This window comes from Acinonyx jubatus, chromosome C1, assembly GCF_027475565.1.
Source record: "Acinonyx jubatus isolate Ajub_Pintada_27869175 chromosome C1, VMU_Ajub_asm_v1.0, whole genome shotgun sequence".
In the NCBI taxonomy this organism is placed as follows: Eukaryota; Metazoa; Chordata; class Mammalia; order Carnivora; family Felidae; genus Acinonyx; species Acinonyx jubatus.
The window spans coordinates 9,079,918-9,096,545 of record NC_069381.1 but is presented as its reverse complement, the minus strand read 5'-3'; the positions used below and the strand labels follow the sequence as shown (position 1 = coordinate 9,096,545).

The 16,628-nt window shown below is 47.7% G+C and overlaps 1 protein-coding gene and 1 long non-coding RNA gene across 11 annotated transcripts in view; one reads left to right on the top strand and one right to left on the bottom strand.

Annotated features, from left to right (window-relative positions):
* Positions 1 to 16,628, bottom strand: part of VPS13D (vacuolar protein sorting 13 homolog D) — a 256,101-nt gene that overhangs the window by 64,524 nt on the left and 174,949 nt on the right. The window lies entirely within an intron of this gene.
* On the top strand, positions 11,319 to 12,630 carry LOC113599536 (uncharacterized). The gene is made up of 2 exons (XR_003420417.2): positions 11,319 to 11,573; positions 12,411 to 12,630. It is a non-coding gene; the product is annotated as an uncharacterized LOC113599536 (long non-coding RNA).

Below are 16,628 nucleotides of genomic sequence, written 5' to 3'. Positions count from 1 at the left end.
ACAAGACAGGCAAGACAGGGATGAAAACACGTAATGGTGTCTGTCTCTCAATATCCTTGAAGTTCAGACAAAGCCAGAAACAGAGGGAAACAAATTTGGTAGCAGTTAAAGACTGGTTTCTTAGCACCTCGCTCAGAGATGCAGGATCCCAGGCATCATTTGTTCCTGGGCTACAGGTGTAAAGCCTAAGGGTGTATCCAACAGGCAGCATCTAGGGAAGAAAACAAAAGCCATCTCAAGTCCAAGGCAAAGGCAGGAGACAAGACAGAAAGAATTCCCTGAGATGGATGGAAGAGCTATCATTTTTTTTTTTTTTTTTTTGCATAGGGTGCCTGTGGCTTTGCTGATGGGCAGGAAGGGGTCTCTCAGGGGATCTCAGACCATAACGACTTCTGTTAAGTCTACCTAAGGGCCAGGGAGAGGGGAAAACAGGAATTCATTGCCTTGGATGTTTCTTAATCTTCAGATAAGTGCCACAACTTCCTGTTAGTCAAAGAGGAGCCCACGATGCACTTAAAATGAACTTCAAAGAACAAGATGAGAATGTGAAACTGGGAGATGTTCCCTTTAAAAACCACCTCGCTCCAGGGATTCAGTGATGGTGGCCCTTTAAGTTCGAAGGGGGTGGGGGGCGGGGTGAAGCTTGTTGAAGGCACGCCCAGTGCTGCGCCTGTCTTGTCCACCTTTGCATCCCCAGAGCTATGGACAGAGCCTGGCGTGGGGTGTGGATGTACATGTGACAGTGTCAACTCTGGAACGGACAGGTGCTGGTGCCCACAGCGAGCCCAGAATGAACCCAGAGTCGCTTTGGGAAGCAATGACCAAAAAGATTCCGCCATTTGACTTGAAAGTCTGTCTTTCTAAAAATGGGCTTCTTCATGTATGCAAATACATTTTCTTATGTTGAGGGGCATCTGGTTTTGGACCTTGATGGTACTTGTCTATTCTGCATATTAAGCTCCAGATGACACTGAGGAGACGAAGAGATTCTAGCCAAGTATTCTCTCTAAGGCATTTTACTGGGAGGCAGAGATCCCCCTAGGGAAACAGCACAGGAAAGTGGAAATCACAGCAGGTCTGGAGTCGTACCTCTGGGTCCAAATTCCGCCTTCACTTACTGGCTCTGTGATCTTGGGCAACTTCTTGGAGACCTGGTCCCTTACCCACAAACTGAGATAATGCCCGACTCCCAGGGTCTGTCGGCTCCTTTCCTCGTTTCCTCTCTTCCCTTCTATACACATACACATACTGATAGTCAACAGTGTGCCAGGGCTGGCCGTTCTAAAGGCTGGTGACACAGCAGTGGATAACACAGACAGAACTTTTATCCCTTATAGGATTTATATGCAAATTGCATAGACAATCACATAAGTAAATAAAATGAAAGTGATAATAAATGTTAAGTAAGAAATGAAGCAGGTAAGGAGAATAAGAGATGGTGTTGGAAGGCAGGAGGTGCAATTTTAGGGGGAGGAGGGGGCACCAGGAAGAGCTTCGGTGACAAAGTAACGATTGGACAAAGAACATACAGGTGAAAACCATGGGGTTATGGAACCTTCCAGGAAGAAAGAACTGCTAAGGCAGAGATCCCAAGGCAGTGGTTCTGAGGCAGGCAGTTGAGAGACGGCTGGAAGGTCCGATGACGGGCTGAGTGAGGTGGAGGGAGGCGAGGGGTACAAGATGAGTTTAGCAAAGGACGGGACAGGCTGCAAGTGCCTAAGAAACCACGTGCAGATCTTAATTTTCCACGCGGACTGGAACGGGAAGCCACTGGAGGGGTCTGAGCTGAGGAATGACACGATCTGAGCTGAGCTTCGACGTGTATGGTAGCTCCAGCTGCCGCCTGAAGAACAGATGTGAAGGGGGGAGGCAGGAGGGAGGCAGGGGGGAGGCTGTGGTACAGCTGAGTGGGCCTGTGGATGCCCCTGAGACGTGGTACGACGGGAGTCAAGGATGACCCCAACGTATGAGCTGAGCGGCTGAAAGAAAGGAAAAAGAATGGCATAAAGTGCCCAGCACATGGGGAGTGATCAAGTATTAGTTCCTCTTTATATGTAAAAACTCTCGGTGCTGAGTCCCAGCAAAGGTGTCCAAGATGGAGTCAGCTAGGCCACACTGAAGCTAGGAAAGATCTGGAGGGAGAAAAGGCAAACAAGAGAATACTCAGCAGTTGGCTCTACTGTGCAAACATCCCGACAGTGATTAACCTCCGTGAGAAGAAGGCACACCTCTCACTCCAAAATTATTCATCTGTGAGAGATGAGGGGATGAGAGGCCAACCCCCACATGGTCAGTGAGTACAGAACCACGTTTTCCTTCCTGAGCAGAAAAGGACCCATGGAAGGGCTCCTGGGTGGCTCAGTCGGTTGGGCATCTGACTCTTGGTGTCTGACTCTTGATTCCAGCTCAGGTCATGATCTCACTGTTCATCGGGCTCTATGCTGACAGTGTGGAGCCTGCTTGGGATTCCCCCCTCCTCCTCTCTCTACCTCTCCCCTGCTTTCATGCTCTCTCTAAAAATAATAAACATTAAAAAAAAAATGACCCATGGAAAAGAGCAATAAATCATGTGCTGAGAACCCAACAGAAATGTAAAGAAACAGCAAATTTTGTGTTCTGTGCATACATCTCCAGCTCCTATACAAGTGACTCGGTCTACCCAGTCTAGGACACAGGTGGCAACCACAGATGCTGAAGTTCGGGGTGATGGAGGTGGGGAAGCAAGGACCGGAGAGCCCACTCCTGAGGGACATCTGTCAGGTTTTACTACTCAAGGAGCCTCTTCTTCATCTCGTTTGTCAAGCAGCCCAACCCAAGTTTGGTCTTGAGACTCACAGGACCCAGAACCCAATCCTTCTCCCCACCCAAGAGCTGGGGCAGCCCCCAGCCCACCCTGCAATTTCGAGCGCGAGGCTCAAGTTCCAAGAAGTCACTGGGAGCCCTAGGTAGCCTTGGCCCAAATACTGGCAACGAGACAGCAGCTGTTTCTCCACCAAGATAAATGTCCCCTCTGAATCTATACATGAAAAACTAAGATCCCAAATACAAATGGACACTGTTACCTGCCTTGAGTGGACACAGGAAAGAAGGGATTTCCAGAGAAAAATCTACTGACTGGAGAGAATGAGGCAAGAGAGGGTGGAGGGTACAAAGGTCACGGAACACATTCTAGTACAGAATGTGCTCTTCCCTCTCAAATTTAGGTCAGATCTAGTTTAGCCATAAAGGACATGGCGGAACAGCAGAAAAGACCGATCAAATGAGGTCCGATAAATCGATTTCCCCATGAAAAAAATTAATTCGTGGTTTGGGGATCGATGGCAAACATTCCATCTGTGGAGCTCCAAAGTAGGCAGAAAAGCCCGGCTGAAGAACAAGGCCACAGCCTCCTTCCCGCCTTTCTGGTCCAGTTGTTTTAAGCGAGTCCCAACCCAGGACTTGGGAGTGTGTTTGCTCTGGGCTTTGGGGAGGGTGATTTTCTGCTGTGTGTAGATGCAGATATCAGGTTAATTGGAAATGCCAGATGCAGTCCGGGCCTTAGTAGTAGACTGAGTCACTCTGGCCAGAAAGAACAGTTGGGGTGGATTTGCAATCTACCTGCTGTGAACAGGCCGTGATTTGGTTTGGGCTCTAATTATATAAGAGCCAGTTAGGTTTGTTTTTTCCGGAGGGCGTGGGGACTGTTGATGGTTTTGGCCCCCTCTGTGAAAGATGGAACTGTTCTACCACATATATAAAATACTTGCAAAACAGTTAACATTTTATATGTGCAGATTCTGGGCAAATCATGACATCACCAGACTTAAAAAGTGAAAAATTCCGTTACGTCTCTTCCACTTGGAATTCCCTTAGAGCTGGTAAGTGGGGGGAGGCGAGAGAGGAAGGGAAACATAAGGATTTGAAATGGCGGGCCAGTCTTCTCCTCAAGAGACCCGCTGACCACGAGGCACGCCTTGCCGTCCCCGTGGCCCACTGCCTAGGTGCTGGTACTCCTAAGCCACCTCCCCTCGTGCTCCACATCCCCGAGCAAGCCTTGTTTGGGTTGCCCCATGTGTGCCCCTTGAGGCCTGCCTCCCCCCCCACTTCCTGTCGACATGGCCAACATCTCCTTGAACTTCAAGATTTGGCACCGGCATTCCATGCTTCGTGTAGGCCTTCCGTGCCTGGGGTTGAAAGGTCCAGCCCCTCCTTTACTACCCCGCCGGACCTGCGCAGACTTCCGTCCCAGCACCCACAATGCTCCCCGCACACGTGTGTTTACAGGACCTTCTCCTGTGCTGGACTGGGACCCTGAGCAGGGAGCACCTGCGTTGTATTCCTGTTGGTTTCCGCTGTGCCTAGGACAGAGCCTGGCATTTTCAGTGGCCCACATCCAGTTGTGAACTTGTTGTTTAGACACAAGAAAGAACAGATTTGTTAATGTGAGGTTATTTATAACTTCCTACGTAGTCAGTTCTGCTCATGGAGCCAGAACCAAGTTGAAATGCCTTCACTGGGCATCTCAAGCCGACAGACCTCAAGCATTCCCTGGTTCTCAGCCACATGCTTTGGCTTGGATGGGGAGGCGTCTTCAAAAGAGCTAATTATACAACAGAGGGCACTACAGGAAAGGACTTGAAACTCTGACTCCAATTCTCTGCTCCCCCCGCCCCTCCTTGAGAATGCAGCCTTACATGGTTAATTCTGATCCTGCAGAAGGGGTCCGGCGTTTGCAAGGGGCAACGTCAAGAATGCGGGATCTGAGTCAGAGAACCTGAGCCCTTACTCTGGCTCTCTTCACAGCCTCGGGCGAGTTGCTTAATTTCTCTGAGCCCCCCTGTCCTCACATATGAACTGGGACTAGCACCGCACGGGGTCACTGTGAGGATGAATAGTACCTTGCACACAGTCAGCGAAGCAGTCAGTAAATGTTAGTAACATTTTTAAAGCTACCCATCCGGCTACTAGCTTAAATTCAAAATTCCCTTCAACTGTGTAAATCAGTACACAGCCCTACCGAGGAAAAGAGAAGGGTAATTCACATGTTAAACACCAGTAGAAAGAATCCACTGTCATACCTCCCATGGTCAGGCTAATGACTCCTCCGTGGCCCCCTCTCTCACAAATCACATGACTGTGAACAAGCCCCCTGGACGGTCAGTTTTGGGAACAGATTATGTGAGACAAAGGCAAGGAAATACAAAATTAACATCGTGGTTACTCCTTATCAGAACACAGACAAAGCCAGATAGCCAGCAGTCCAGAAATGAAGGAAACGGGCTGTTGGCTTTTGATTGGAATTTCCTAGGATTGTTACCATGTAGTACAAGATTGATCTAAATGTTTCTTTGACACGGTCAAGCTTATGTGAACTGTATCAGAAATAATACAATGAAGGCTTGGGTTTGTGCTGGAACAACACGGCTTTCAAGAAAAGTATCATTACCAGGCTGGTGAAGAAAACAGCACAGACTTCAAAGTACCCAGGTCTATAAATAAGTTCATTTTACTGCTTGGGGGGAGGGGGCGATAGAGAGGCTAAATCAACAAACAGAAGAGCTAGCAAATCAAACATTGTCAGGTGACGTTTTTCGTAAGTCAGTTTAACTGTAAAACGAATTACTGTGCTCTAGTCTTCACAGCATTCTCAAGATCATGCATGCCCTGTCGCTGCAAACCATAACGCCACACGGCCATCATCTCAGCGACTCTATTGTAAGAGCGCTTACTGTATAGAAATCGATTCCGTCCTCTCAGCAGCGCCCCCTACAGCCGGCAAGTGGCTTTTCCAAGCAGATGGGGGAAAGCTAGAGCACACGGCAAGCTGAAACTTACCACCCAGATGTGTCAAACCCGGGAAGAGGGCAAAATTCAAGCAGTCCACCTACAATATTTCAAGAACAGATGCCTCCTTGGAAAATGAGGCAAAACAGGTCTTTAAAGGTTTATGTAATTCTATACAAATAGCAACTAAAACTGATACAGTATAAGGCGGAATGAATGACGGCTTAAGACTAGAAATAACCAAATGTTCAGACTCTTTAATTTTGCTTTTCTTGTGTTTTGAGGGATAAAAGAGAGGAATAAAGAATGTGCTAGAAATTTGGGGAATGCACTCCAAACCTCTCCCCTCACCCCTCCTACACACACAGACGCGCGCACACACACACACACACACGCACTCTTTCTACTCCTCTTTGTAAAAGGCCTTTAATTAGCTCACATCCTATCCCGCCCCGGCTCCCTGATACACTCTGACACCAGCCTGCTGGCCGGGCAGTGGGCTCTAAGTGCAGCCCGGGGAGCGGGCTCCCAGCGGACCCCCTGCCGCTCTTATCTCCGCAGATGCCTGAGGAGTTTGGTATCCCCCTCCCGGCCCTCCTGGGAAGCCGCCCAGCAGGTGCCCATTGGCAACAGTTTTGTGTTACAGGCCTGAATGAATGATCCCCGCAGGAGCTGCCGACTGTTTTCACAGACACAGAAGGCAGTCAAAAGTCCACCGCGTGAACTTGGGATGACCCCAGCTGCAGAGTCACTGGCGGGTTCATCGGGAGGGCAGGCACGCTTTATTAAACAACTAATACTCTTCACAGATAACTTTCCGAAAAAGCAAAAGTGTTAACTCTTTGCGATCTTGCTCCTTGCTCCGACAAGCAAGTGGAGGGGCTCCCCTGTGTGACTGAGGGTTTGAACCCAGAGGAAGATTTTAAGACAGAAAGAAGGTGGTTACGTGGGGGCCTGGAGAAGGGTCAGGACTCAGCCACCATTTGGCCCGCTGTTTTGTTAAAGCGTTCCAGATTAAAGTAAAAGGCAAAAAGTGCCCGTTTCAGGCCCCTACTTCGGTTAGGACAGTGACAGCCCAGTGACAGGCGACCCCACCGCCACGCCAGCAGAGGGGGCATCCAGATCTCCCCCCCCCCCCCCCGGCTCACTTGGCCGGACGGGAGACAGGACAGTGACCAGGCTGTGCAGAAGGCAAAGTGCAAACTCCTAGCACCCATGGTGCTCAGCGCAGGAGTCATTCTGTTCACGGCAGCCAGAGCAGCAGTTTGTCCCTCGTCCAAGGAGGATTCAGAAAAGGCACACATTTCAGATCAAAGTGTTCTTGTAATCAAGTTCTTTCAGGCTTGCTGGGCAGCGGGCAACTGAACACGGTCCTATTTGCAGCATTCTGCGAGAGGAAGGGGAGCAGCCGTTTCTCCGCTTGGTTAGAATCCACGCCGAAGGTTCTCTTTTCCCCTTTCCTTTCCCCTCCCTGTCTCCTAACTCACATGGACTTCAGGAGAAGCCCGGTGACAGCAATCGTAATCAACAACATGCTGATAAACTATAAACATTTGGAGAAAGTTCAAAAAATACGTTTTAACCAACAAAGTTCTGTGAACCGTGGCATCAACCGAAGGCCACGTGCCTAGCAAGAGTTTTCTGTCGAGCTCATCTTACCAGCTGCTCCCTAACTTTAGCTGTGCAGGGGGCTCCCTCTCTGTGTCTTGGGCGGGGGGGGGGGGGGGCTCTCTCTCATTTTGCTTCCAGGTGAGGTGTAGTTCTGCCTGGGTTTGCTTGCTGTTTGAGCCACTGCTGAAGGACCAGTGACTTGAGGCACTTCGAAGGAGCCGTACTTCCCTCCTGCCTCAGGTGGGCTGACCTTTCTGCAGAAGATTGGTTCAGCCTATCAAGCCCTGGAGAGCTTTCTGCATACCCTGCACAGTGCTTGGGGTTAAAACTACTGAGATGAATAGGATTTGGTCTCTGGTCCTCAAGGAGCTCAGTCTAGCGTGGAGACAAAGTGTATCACACAGACCTAGAATCAACATCAAGAATGCTGAGAAAATGTACCCAAGGTCAGGGCCCTGGGCCCACTACTGTTTCCTCCTTCACTACTAGAAGGACAAGAAGCAGATACCCACAGCCTGCTGACCCCCATCTCAAAGACAATACCAAGATTTGCAGCCAAGAAGCCCTGAGTCGTAGAGCGGGCCCAGCGGCTAACTGGCTGTGAGAACCCTACTGGGGCTCAGTTTCTCCAACTGCAATTTGAGAGGGTGAAAAGCTGCCCTTCAAATTCTCTCCCAGATCTGTGTTCTAGGAGTGTCCATGAACGTCTCAGAGACTGTGTGCAGGGTTTGAACCTGGGAGGAGCTGGCTTGGTGGCATTCAGCTGGAAAGAGTGACAAGAATTGCAAGATCTCTCTCAGGAGGAATACAAGCTGGGGTTCGGTGGAAAGGGAGAAGTTAGAGAGCGAAGACACTGCATAGAGTATCACCAAAACGAGTCTTCTGAGAGAGCTCACTTTTTTTTTTTTTTTTTTTTGTAAATCTGCAGTTAGATACTGTTTACTCTTGAGTTTTGTCTCTTATAGAGAAACAAGTGGCAAACTGTTCCTCATGTTCAGTCCCAGGAATACTTCTCTCTCCACGGAACTTATTCCTTGGGGCACCTCAGTTTGCCTTGGCGGTGGTTTTTAAATAGCGGACGGCAGCGAACCTATAAACTCTCCTTGCTGATGCCGTCGGACATACAATCAAGCAGGTGTGTAGCAGGCAGGGAGAAGCAGGCGGATGAGGTCTGTCTGGCTTTGCCCTTTTGCTCGTTTCTCAGCGATTCTGCGGCTGGAGATGTGCACGTCCGACGGAGTCCAGAGCCAGCCGCTCACACACCGTAGCGCGGGTGCCGTGAAAGCGAAGCCCTCTCTTGCAACGTAAGACTAGCTCGCAGCCGCCTCCTAGTGTCCCCAAGCCTCCCCCTCCCCCCCCCGGGCTCCCCCTCCACTGGGAAGACAGTCTGGTGGGAAAAGCGGTGGGCTTACAGTCGTGAGGCCCGGTATCAGCGCTGACTGCGTGACTCTGGCAAAACCACTTAACTCGTGTGACTGAGTTTCCCATCACGGAAAGGGACGTGATCGTCGCACCTGCCCTGCTGGCCCCGGTGGGACGCTGCGAGGTTCAATTACCTCACAGACACGAAAGTGCTTTAATTCCTGAGGAGGAGACGGTGCCTTCTGGGGCAGCGATGTGGTCTGCGGGAAAGAGCCTGGGCCGTTAAGGAGCCCCGGGTCCTCGTCATCTTCTGCAAGCTCCCTGTCCCTCCAGGAGCCCAGTACTTTCTCTGTGACTTGATTTCTTCTTCTGTCAAGTGTAAATAATGCCTGCATTCTTTAGTGTATGTCTGACTTTGTGAAAACCAAATAACGGCAAGAGTATGTTACAAAGGTGACATCTCCATAAAAGTACAAGGAGCTATTTGTTAGAAGCTCTTCTTTTCGAACTAACCTTGGCACCACCGTCCCTGCCAATTTTCACATTACCAACAAAGAAAATATAATCCCACCGGCCATAATATCCTGCTTTGAAACATCTGTAGGCAACAAAGCTGAAACAACGGACTGTTTTCGGAATTATGTTCTGCTTAATTTTCCTTCCAGTGAAAACACTGAAAGCGACTGCCTCCAAACCAATGTGTTGTTATATAAATTCAATAGCCTGCAGGAAATGTTTACTTAAACATCTTCCTCTAATAAGGCAAACAGATATGTCCCATAAGTATTATTAATTCATTAGATTAAGAGGGACTAGGTTTCCCCCTCTTTCCCCTTTAACCGTCTCCCAAGGCTTCCTGATACCTTCAGCAGAGCCTGAGCCGGATCCTATAATGTGTGCCTGGCCTCGTTCGATCCCGGTCAATGTCCTAGATGCTGAGTGACAGGGAAGGGGGAGGTGAAACAGGACCCCTTGGGGTGCCTGGATGGCTCAGTCGGTTGGGCGACCGACTTCGGCTCAGGTCGTGATCTGGCGGTTTGTGAGTTCGAGCCCCGCGTCGGGCTCTGTGCTGACAGCTCGGAGCCTGGAGCCTGCTTCGGATTCTGTGTCTCCCTCTCTCCTCTCCCTACCCCTCCCCTGCTCACGCTCTGTGTCTCTCTGTCTCTCAATAATAAATAAACGATAAAGAAAAAAAAAGAAAGAAACAGGACCCTGAAAATCAACAGCCTTTTCCTCTTGGGTGTTTCTACACATACAGCACGATTCTGGATCTCAGTCGGCTTCAGAGGTGTTTGGGAAAAAAGTCACACATAAACTTTTAAAGCTGTAAAATAGTTAGACAACACAAAAAATCCAGCAGGCATTTCACTTATTTAATGACTACGTGTTGAAGGAATACCATGGGAAAATGCTGACGGACAGCCCTAGACAGAGGAGAACACACATGGATTCGGCCTGGATCACTGCCATTTTCCTACAACAAAGATTCACGGCTAGTCGCTGGGGAAACTGGCAAAAAAAGCCAAAAACCAAAACCAAAAAACAATTGACAACAAATAAGATCTTTGCCTTCCAGGAGCTTTAAGTCTACTCCGGGACGCACGGGAGCACACAGACAGTTGCTTCGCGATGGTGCTCAAGCCCACCTCACCCTCGAAGAATAGTGTTCCTGTGCCTCGGCCCCCACAGCACATACCCGTGGAAATGCAAGTGGTTTGCACGGATCCCAGCTGCAAATACTCACTCTCCCTATTCTTGTCTGCCTTACCTGTTCCATATGCTTCGAAAAACCCCACATTTTTGTAAGTCTCCTGCTCCAGCACCTAGCACGTGACAATGATAAATGTTTGCTCAGTGGATGTTTGAGGCAGGTGCCCAACTGGCTATTTTTTTCCCCAGGGCAAATGTGGTCACTGCCTTAATGCAAGCATAGGGTGCCCTTGAAATTCAGAGTGGGGAGAAACTCACAGGGCATTTGGACTGGACCTTACAAGCTTGGAGCCATTTGGCTCGAGACAGGGAGAAGAGCATCCCAAACAGGCAGGATTAAGAGCAAGAGTGCAAAGGTGAGAACAAACACGACTGGGGAAATAGAAAGTGACCTGGACAGTCAGCTGTCACTTTCTTTTCACTCGCTACTTGACTTCCCCAATGTGGTTCCTAGTTTTGGGGTCTATCTCCTCCCTCCTCATGTGCCAAACTAGGAGATGTCCTTGTTCTTAGAAACGGCATGGGAAGGTTTCCCTGCTGGTATTTAATCTTTCCCATGTGCCCATCTGAGGTAAGTGTGGTGTGCCTCTGTTATTTACTGACCAGCCGTGCCCCCAAGTCACCAACCACTTCAGGACATGCTGAGCCTCCCCAAAGAGTTAGGCCTGGACACGTCACCATTTGGCTATGAGGAGAGCCAAGGAAAAGTCAGACTCTCACCCCTTCTGGAAGTATCTTCTTTTTCTTTCATGGTCTCTCTCGTGGGGAATTTCCTCTCACCACCAACACTGTAGAAATCACTTAAAGTAATGTCCTGACGTGAGCTTAAATCTCTCCCCCTACTGTCCTCCACTCCACCGTGACACTCTGATCCTACAATCCTTCCCACCACACATTCTGTTTGTGTGCTCCCAAACACATGATTCCCAGACACCTCACACCAACGGCACCATGGTTAATGAATGATTCAAGAAGCCTCTAAAAGGGAAAGGTACATTTCCTCCAACTGTGTTCTTCGAAAGTCACTCTGTAGCAGGGGAGGGACATGGTAACAAGGCTAACAGGCAACACTGATGATAGAAACCCCAGGTCTAATATGGAGTAGACGTCAGTTTCTACAGTATCAGGTAAGATTCAAGAAATCCTGTCCAGCAATGTTCTAGAATTCAGGAGACCAAGGAAGAAATCCAAAGCTCTGTTGCTTTCTGTCTGGACATTCTGGATGAGTTATTTACCCATGGGCCTCAATTTTTTCCTCCAAGTTTTTATTTATTTATTTTGAGAGTCAGAGACAGAAACGGGGGGGTGGGGGGGGGGAGAGAGAGAATCCTAAGCAGGTTCTGACTGTCACTGTGGGGCCTGATGTGGGGCTCGATCTCACGAACCACGAGATCATGACCTGAGCTAAAAACAAGAGTCAGACACTTAACTGACTGAGCCACCCGGGCACCCCCAGACCTCAGTTTCTTCATGGTGGTGGTAATAATATCACCTGGCTGGCTTCAGGCTTATAGAAAGGATTGCAGGTATATGAATGCTTCATCAACAACTAAAAATCAAAACAAATATACAGCAGTATTATTATTATCCCAATAAGGAATGCTTAAGTTCTAGTAAGTTAATCTTACTTCTCCTTTCTTCCAAGAAGCAAACCATACAGCGGGTCGGTAGAATTAACCATACGGCTCTCAGGGACAACACGCTGCCCCCAGCCTTCTCCATGTGGCTTCTTGACTCAAGCAATGGTATCACCAAGCACCTGAAAGCCTCTGCTAGCAGAACCCAGAGACAGAAATACCTCTACAAAATGTGAACCACTGTCCCATAGACTGAGGGGAGGCAAGAAAGGAAAGGAGTATGAAAGAAAATGAGTTTCCTTCCTGCCTTCAGTCTGCAGGGGAAAGCACCCCTCTCCCCCGGTTCATGTACCCCGTGCTAAAACATCAAATATTTTGCTTTACAAGGACATCCTAGTGGCTCAGAGATGCTGCAAGCAGTGAAGTTCAGGAGATGGCGTACGGAAAGTACAATTCCATGCGCAGGTTCAGAGAAGACCGCTATCGGGCACACCTGAAGCAGCCCGAAGCTCTGGCCTGCCCCTCGGCCCGGGTAGGGTAGCAGCAAAGGCCTGAGCGCCACAAATCCCCCACTGTGTAAATCTGAATAAATCCTGGGTCGAGCGCGTCAGATGCGTGAGGACGTGCAGTCGGCTTACTCAAATGCTTTTGAGTCCCTGCATTTTCTGTTTGGATAGAGACAACTCTTCCACTCCTTTCCTCCCATTTCGATCCTTTTCCACGAGATCAGGGATCTGCAGGTAGCAAAGACTACATTGGAAAGCCTAGAAATGGCAGTTGGAAAGACCCCGAGCGCCGACACAGAGGAGTTAAAGTAGGCAATGAATGGAAAATTGCTTGAGCTTTACTTTTAAATGATGCCGTTTCCAACTGCTTGTGTTCTAGCTTCTGCAATGGTTTGGGTTTAGTGGAGGATTTTATCTGTGAAGCTGCCCCATGTGGAGGAAAAATATACAGGCAGACTTCCAAATCCACGTTTTTCTAAAACTTCTGGCTCCGACGCTCATTATTAAGCTTTAATCAAGGTCACTGACCGTTGGGGTCTCACTTTTCTCATCTGTAAAAGAGAGATAATACCTCCTTCCTTACGGGGTCCATGGGAAAATTAAATGACACTGGCTATGGAAAGCTCCCAGCCCCACACCTGACACATGGCAGACCCTCAATAAATGCAGGCTGTAGTACGCATGTCCCTTTCTGATCTTTAAGGACGGTACTGCTCAAGGACTCCCCTTGTTCTCCTACGTAAACACTGAGTTAGCTTTCCTTTAAAATGGAGAGAAACTTCTAGAGATGACAATCACAAGGGAGAAAGAAGTAGAGGAAAACAGACAAGATCTTCCAAACAGGGCATTTTGACCTTTCACTGCCAAGAATCAGAATTTGATGTGTCCTTCATGTGTTTATCAAAATAGATTAGAGTTTTCACCTCTGCCAGAAAGGGCAAATCCTGGTATGAATCACACTGAAACGCAGACAAGGGATACACCGCCACGTCCCTGGGGGCGATCGGTCAACCCAAGAAAGCCTGAACATATTATTCTTTTACTCACCATGTTTACACTGGGGTAGAAAACCACTATTCTTTGGGGGACACAAATATTTCCTGCCTTTTCAATTTAGCAACTGAACATACTTTTTTCCACCACAGAGACTGTAGTTTTGGAAGACAGAGAGGATTCCTCTGAAATATGAGATGCTCAGTCTAAGAAGATAACTTGAGGACCTGATTCTTAACTGAACTACTATTAGGGCATGAAGACAAACGTGAACTTTTCCAATCTTTCAGTTTCAAAAACAGAGCTTTGATGGTCGTGTCATTTCCCTGCTACTTCTGCCCATTGAACTGCTTGATTAAGGTGATAAAAGGGGGCAGCTAGACCCCATTCCCTGAGCTCCTTCATGAGCACAGCTGCTAAGTAGGCCAGTGGGGACACTTGGGAACTGTGGTCACTCATGGGACTCTCATGTCACCCAACACACGTCCGATTCCCACAGATATTTGAGATTTGACCAAGTTGGGATAGGTCACAGATGGGTCATTTGGCATCTAAAATTTTCCTCTAACCAAAAAGAGCTCAGACTAAGGAAATCATGTTAGCATTCCAGGTTATCAGAGGAAAATAAAACAAAAACTCGGTTGCCAAGAATTTGAGTCATTTCTCCATATACAACAACTTGAAGACACCTCCTCTTCGCTGGAAAAGAAATCCCTTGGGTGACTTATTGAGATCAAAGTCTTTTTGAAAATAGCAAACTCTACATTCTCTAAGGGACAGAGCACTGTCTGAATTGAATTTCACTTAACCTAAAGTTTCATGCCAACTTAAATGCACTGAAACCCCAATACTTATAAGAAGGCATTCATCTATTACTTGCTTATAGGTACATGGAAAAGCTATTACGAGGATAATCGGCTCAACTATAAAATGAAGCAGTCATACATAATGACAAAAACAGGTACAAGTCATAAATTGCCTTTTCCCCTTCAGAAGCCATGCAGGCAGGCATTCAGTACATTCTTTTGTGCACAGATAAAACTTTTGCCTTGAATAAACAGTGTTCTCAGTCTTGTTTGGCCCTTACAAATACACTGCCCAAAAAGCAAACACAAACAAATGCTGTTTCTTAAACAAAAGGCAGATGGACCCCTCTACCCTCAACAAAGTCACAGTATATACGACAGGAGACTGGCTCATGGAAGGGGCGGGCTGAGAATCTCTGCGTGCAGGTCCCCTGGGATCATCGCTATGCCCCAGATCTGGCCTCCTGGACACAACGGGCCAGTGAAAGGTTCTCCTGGGAGGCAAGTGGCTCCTCCGCCCCCAAGCAGAGACCAAAGAACTGGAACGAAACGTTACCGAAAGTCCTAGCTAGGTCTCCCACTGAACCATCGAAACAGATCAATCTCTCTCTTCCTTCTTCTTATGTCACTTGCTTATATTTATCTTCAGACAGTTTTTCTGAAAGCTATCAAAGTTCATTCTAGGCCCGGGCAGGGCTTCTTATTTGTTTTTGTTATTCCTGTTGCTTTTATTGATGATTATTTTTTTAATACAGAGAGGCATGACTAGAGCAATTCAAACAACTAGCGGTATCTCAAAAGTGTAACTAAAAATGCGAACTGAGTAGCTAGTGCAGGAGAGCAGGTCTTGGCCCTATAGAGTTACCTGACTGACCGTGGCAAGTCACCTGACCCCTCTGGGCCTCAGTTTCTTCATCACATAATGAGGCTCATGCTGCCCAGCCTATGTACCAACTAGGTTATTCGGACGATCACATGGTAGCACACGAGTGAGACCATGTTTGCCATCACCAAGGTTCTTCCTACCCACTACCCATAAAAGGATGGTGATGGTCATGACCAATCAATCTGCCACAACAATGACCGCGACCACCACCATTTCCCGAGGGCCTGCTTTGTGACACAGATGACATGATGGCAGTCGCCTTACCAGTCAACAAAATGAAGTCAGATAATAAGCTTCTGGTGGGAAGGTAGCAGTAACTAATGCTTTATATTCTCTATAGTGCCTGGAAGAAAGCCGTACGCACACAAAGGGAAAAAAACATCACGTAGGGAAAAGAAACCAAGGCCTTTCAAAATAGCTGGACTTGGTTTCAAACCCATCCCTGTCATTTTTAGTTGTGTAACCTTGAAAAAATTATTTCACACTCTAGGACTCATTTCCTGATTTGAAGGGTAGAGATTAACATGAAGACAATGTATGTAAGAGTTCTATCCCGAGGCCTGGCAAACAGAAGGTGGTCAATAAATGCCTATAAATTAGTAAGTGTTCCATAACGAAGCATGGTGTTTCAACCTTATTCCTCTATCTTTTCCCTGCTAAAGCTGTTTGCACCAAGAAATAACGTAAAACTATTAGGTCTTTATCCAATTCATAACAAACCAAACCGATTTAAAACAATAAAACAATGACGAAAATGACACAGAATAAAACGTATTTACCAAAAACCAACAGAAAACTCCCATTTCCTTGACAAAAATTTAGATGTGTAGGATTTGACCTGGGAAATTTGGGCTTGGTAGAAACAAATGCCATAAAGCAAAAGAGAAAGAAATGAGCCTACCGTACAAATGCAAAGGTTGTCAGCAAAATTAACATCTAGTGAGTCATGAACCTTGAATTCTAGTATCTAATGATTTTGATGAAGATACCCTCAGTTAAAAACAGAGAAAATTATTAAAATATTTACATTCATAAACCTAAGTCAAAAGATGCCTGGGATCAGGGGTACCTGGGTGGCTCAGTCAGTTAAGCATCCTACTCTTGATTTTGGCTGAGGTCATGATGTCATGGTCCTGAGATGGAGCCCTACGTTGGGCTCCTCGCTGGGTGTGCAGCCTGCTTGGGATTCTCTCTCTCTCTCTTTTCCTCTGGCCCTCCCCCTGCCTGCTCTCCCTCTCGTTCTCTCTCTCAAAATAGAAATTAAAACCAAAAAAAGATGCCTGGGATCAAAAAGGTACCCATGATTAAAAGCATCCCATACTGCCTTGATAAAGACACCAGCCAAAGGATGGAAAGCAAGACAGAATGGAGCAGGGGTTCCATTAGTGCTGATCAGAAGTGCCCCTGCCCTTCG